At 50.9% G+C, this 5,424-nt stretch overlaps 1 pseudogene; it reads right to left on the bottom strand.

Annotated features, from left to right (window-relative positions):
* Positions 1-3,343: 3,343 nt before the first annotated feature.
* LOC116474131 (mRNA turnover protein 4 homolog) lies at positions 3,344-4,046 on the bottom strand (annotated as a pseudogene).
* Positions 4,047-5,424: the final 1,378 nt, after the last annotated feature.

The raw sequence follows: 5,424 nt of genomic DNA on the forward strand, positions 1-5,424 counted from the left end.
CTGATCCAGCATAGTGCTGTCTGATTCATCCTTCCAAGACTCAGCCTTCCATGTGTCTCTCTGCCGCTCCAACACCCAACATGGGTGGGTGTTGCCCTCTAAGATAAAGTCCAAGTGCTTCACGCCACCATTCCTCCCTCCAGTCCTTTAGTGACTCCCCCAACTTTATAGGACCCAAGTAACCTTATTGAGTACATTCGTGCTATCCCGCAATCCAGTCCTTGAATCTCCTTCGCAAATTGTCAAGCCTTCCTTTGAGGTTCCGGTGATAGGAACTCGCTACCTCCTGAGCTAGCCCATTTTATTTCATTACAGGCAGCTGCAGCTCTTAGAGCTTAATCTAGTAAAGGCCATCTAGCCTGGTTCAACTTCTGCCACTTCCTGGGGTGTTTTCTGTAACCTCTTGCCCCTTGGTTCTGCCTTCAGCATTCCCTGCCTTCATGCAAGCTGTTGTTTCGCATCTGAGACCTCTTAGGGACAAGGTGCCTGAAATAGCATTGGTGCTAAGTAACTGGGTGTCTATCGATGGTACACATCTATATGCACATTCATGTCCAGATGTGTGCAGTCTGTCCCCTTGCGTTCTGGGTGCACACAGTGTGGGAGATCATTTCAGAAAGCCCCACTGTGCCTGCTCTTTGCCATGATGTTTGAGGACCATGGGCCTGGGACAAAGGTGATCTGAATTCCCCATTTCCATTCTTAACTCCCTTCAGGACAGCAAGCACAGCTCAGGGAGGGGTCAGGGGTCCCTTCTCTGCTCTTCTGCCGCCCCCAAACTGTCCACAGCACCAATGAGTTTTGTGATATGATTGCAACTCCTACACTCCCACTCTCTGGCACCTCCCTGCATTATCTTTCTCCCTAGCACACATTCCCTTCTAAAGGCTATGTCACTTGCTTATTTATTTTAGTTCCACTCTGTCTCTCTCTTCTCAAATGTGAGCTCCTTGAGGACAGAGATTTGGGCTGTTGTATTCATATCTGGATCCCTAGTGCCTACAATGGTGCTTGGCACACAAGGTTCACTGTCTGCAGGTTGAATGGAGGTGGTGGGTTTCTTCTCCACCTACCCTGGACAGTGAGCTCTAGGAGGGCAGAGTCTACATTCCAGACCTGCCTGCCCAGTGCCCAGGACTGTGTGGGGGCACAATAGGAGCTCAAGTCCATGTTTGTGGGCTAAATGATCATGATCAGGGACTGTCAGCGGCGTTTATTTCTTTCCGTTAAAAAAAAAAAAAAATTGAGACAAGGATCTCACTGTGTTCCCTAGGCTAGTCTCGAACTCCTGGCCTCAAGTGATTTTCCCATCTCAGCCTCCTGAGTAGCTGGGATTACAGGTGCGTGCCAGCATGCCCAGCCCTGTGAGCAGCATTCCTGTCCGTCCCCAGCACATCAAGAGCCGCCTTTGGGCACAGCCACAGGCAGGATGGGAGAGAGGACAGAGGCAGAGAGGAGGATCCCCAGGCTTGCTCTCTGATGGGGTCTGCACACACACCCAGCTCCTGGACGGACAGTTCCTCTGGCTGACCAAACTGCGGCCTTGAGGGGTGGGCATGAAGGGACGGTAGGCGTCATAGCCGGTTTCTCAGGTGTCCTGGGAGAGGGAGGAGGAGCTGATGGTCGTGGCTCAGAGGGGATAGAGATAGAGCAGGAATGCTCACCTTTGCACACCCCCAGCGGACCAGGGAGTCGGCCCCTTTCTGATTCTTTTGAATAGGGTACCTTGGGCTTCAATCACCCTCTCTGACCCCATTTCCTCCAGCTGAAAAATGGAGCAAATAATAGTACCTGCTTGTAAGCAGAGCCCAGAGTGGACCCTCAAATGTTCTCAATCATTGTGAGGATATCGATGATGACAATGATGATGAAAAAAAGAAATAGAATGAAACAGGGGACCCAGCCTCTCACTTCCCAGTCCCAGTGGTTGTCTCAGACTCCTCCAGGCTTCGGGTTAAAGGAGACAGCATCCCATGGGCCTTAGGGGAGCTGAAGGCTGGATGGGGAGTCAGGGATCCAGAGAGAGGAGATAGCTTGGCCTGTGGGAGGCAGGGCCCTTTCTTTCTTTCAAGAGAAAGAAGAACCTGCAGCTGAATCAGCCCCTCCTAGTCCCCTTGCCACCAGGCATTATGGGCCATGGCAGGGACACAGAGGGTGGCGGCATCAGGACAGGGCCAGCTACCATGTTGGGAGCTTGGGGTGGTCCATTGCTGTGGTTCCACCAGCTCTCGGCAGAGCATGTCCTTGTCCTGGATGGCCCAGGGACAGTTAAGGAAGCACCCGGGACAAGGAGTCAAGAGACCCAAACTCCAGCCCAGGGTCCTTTCTCGCTCACCTCAGGGCAAGTCACTCCCTGCGTCTGAGCCTCAGCTTCCTCCTCTGGCCAATGGGAGAATTGGATTAGTTGGTCTCTGATGCCACCCGACAGATAGGCCATGGCTCTCTAGGAAAGTGAGGTGAAGCCCCTCAGCACAGTGCCTGGCACACAGCAGGTACTTGGTAAATATTGGGGCTCCCACTCATTTGAAGTGTCCTCTGAGGAAAGGAAGGGCAGGGTTCCCTTCACACTCCACCTGCCCCGGCTTCTGCCAACAAGAACATCCTTCTCCAGGGAGCCAGAAGCTGTGAGTGAGGTATGGCTTGGCCTCCTAGGCTGGCCCCTGCCTCTTCAGCTCAGCCACTTCCATCCCACCCCCAACCTTGGCTGCCTCCAACATCCTGCCTTTCCGCTTCTTCCCCCACCTCAGAGCCACCAGCTGAGCCTGGATTTTCTGCAAGAGGCCCCTGTCCACTTTCTGCCCTCCCCACTGAGCCCCTGGCTGCCAGTCACCGCCTTGGCCCTCAGAGATAGTGGCTGGCAGGGGTGCCAACCTCCCACCAACCTCCTCTCAGACCTTGGTTCTCTGGGGCCTTCTCAGGTGGCTTCACCCCTGGGCAAAGCTCAAGTCCTCAGCTAGTTTTCCCTAGAATTTTGAGTTTCTTCAGTGCTCAAGCCCTGCAGACTTCAGAGATACCAAAGCCCCCTCATCCCAGCACTGAGCTCTGAGCCCCACATAGAGGCCCTGCCCCCTCCCTACTCCCAGAGCTCGCAAGTTCCTGCTCCAGAAAAGGTCCTGATCCATAAAGAGGCAGTCCACAAACCTCCCGTGTGGCAGAACTTTTTTTTTTTTTTGTCTCCAGGGAGACATCCTGCAAAGTTTTATTCTTTACAGGAAATCGGTGCCCAGCGTGTTCCCTGTCTACAGCCAAATAAAAAGCTGCTCTCTCTAGAGGGGTGGTGGCAGTCCTGCATGGTCCAATGAGACTCAGAAGGTTCCAGGAGACCTTCAGTCCTGAGACCCTTTCAATCATCGTCTTCTGAGTCCGATTCTTCTGCAGACTCATATGCGCCCTCTGGCAAGTCATCTCCCATCTGCTGGAACTTTCCCGACTGTGAATCCCACATGTATTTGATGGTCACCTTGAATTCAGCCATCTCATACCCAAAAAGCTTCAGGACACGGGCCTGCTCCGGGGTCAGCACACCTCATAGTCAGACAGCAGGGTCACCACACCTCTCTTGAGGGCAGTGGGCAGGGCCAGCTGCGTGAGCTGTGGCTCCATGGAGTGGGGGAACTGCTCCAGGGGCCCTGAGTCCGGGCTCGCAGTGAAAGCTGGTTTGTGACCAGCTCAGGCGTAGTCCATTTCCGTGTATTTCGTAAACCATTCATTCACCTCCTCCTTTGTGCGGTTGGTGAACAGGAGACCCACTTCACCCCTCAACCTTTTGCTGACGTGGTGCAGGTTATCTTTGTTCTCATCAGGTGGGCTCTGACCTAAGGCCACCATCATCACCTTGTTTTTGCCAAAGAACATCCATCTGTGCTTCCAGGTGTTCCTGATGTCCTTCAGCCTGCTGTTCCTCATGTTGGCCACAGAGAAGATGAAAAGGTACTGTAGGTGTCCACACATTTCCAAAGCTCTTCTGTCAGGTTTTGTTTCAATTCCAAGCCTTTCTTGGCAGTTTTGGTTAAGGAGACTTTCTTGTCGCACTTGGATTTGGGCATTGCACTGAATCCACGTGGAAGAACCATTTTTAATAGGTATCTTGCAAATAGCATGGGGCATCTGGAGGGGCAGCCATCTCCCTGCTGGAGCCGGGGAGGGCAGATCTGGGCTGAGACTGGAAGTATGAGCTGGTACTTGCCCATCATACAGTGACTAGGGAAGGAGAGGTTGTTTGAGGCCTGGGAAAAGCACGGCAAAATGTGTGTTCTGGGATTCCCCACCTCCCCACGGTCCAGGGCTGTGTGAAGACAGCAGGGAATCCTGGAGCCTCAGGCAGAGGAAGCCTTTGTGGGTCATGCTCTGGGGTCCAGCAGCAAACAAGCAAAGAAGCAAGCCGCCCCTAAACAGTGTGGGGTCCAGGACAAGAGTACAGTTGGAGGGTCACTATCCAGCTAAACATCGCTAAACACATTCTTCCTACTTTCTTTGACAATAAGCCTTCATAACAACAAATTTTTTTTTTTTTGAGACAGAGTCTTGCTCTGTCACCCAAGCTGGAGTGCAGTGGCATGATCTTGGCTCACTGCAACCTCCGCCTACCGGGTTCAAGCGATTCTTCTGCCTCAGCCTCCCAAGTAGCTGGGATTACGGGCACGTGCCACCACACTTGGCTAATTTTTGTATCTTTAGTAGAGACGGGGTTTCACCATGTTAGGCTGGTTTCGAACTCCTGACCTTGTGATCTGCTCACCTCAGCCTCTCAAAGTGCTGGGATTACAGGCGTGAGCCACCACACCCGGCCAACAAAATTTTTAAAATTGCATAAAGCCACGGTTTTTATACAGTTAAATATATATGTGACTAAAATATTCTAATTTATTAAAATAAAAGGCAGAATGTAAATTATAACAAATTAATGTTAAAGTAGAAAATTAAGATTATTTAATTGAATCGAATTTTGTTCTTTCTTTACTTCGTTTTTGTCTCACTCTGTTGCCCAGGCTAGAGGGCACTGGCACAATGATAGCTCACTGCATCCTCAAGCTCCTGGGCTCAAGCCTTGGTCTCCTGAGTAGCTGGGGCTACAGTTGCACACCACCACTCCTGGTGTTTTTTTGTTTGTTTGTTTGTTTGTTTTGTAGAGACAGGGGCCTTGCTTTGTTGCCCAGGCTGGTTTCCAACTCCTGGCTTCAAGCAATCCTCCCGCCTCTGCCTCGCAAAGTGCTGGAATTATAGGCATGAGCCACCTCGTCCAGCCTGAATCTAAATTTTTTATTTAAAATTTTGTAAATCTAAATATTATGATATATTTTGATAAAATATAATGCTTTGTAATTTCAACGTTCATCATCCATCAAATTGCCAATGTACAGTTACTATCAAGTTTCATGCATGTTCCATCTAGACCTACCTTTATACAAATTGAGAATTATATGA

This window comes from Hylobates moloch, unplaced genomic scaffold (assembly GCF_009828535.3).
Source record: "Hylobates moloch isolate HMO894 unplaced genomic scaffold, HMol_V3 SCAFFOLD_10, whole genome shotgun sequence".
NCBI lineage: Eukaryota > Metazoa > Chordata > Mammalia > Primates > Hylobatidae > Hylobates > Hylobates moloch.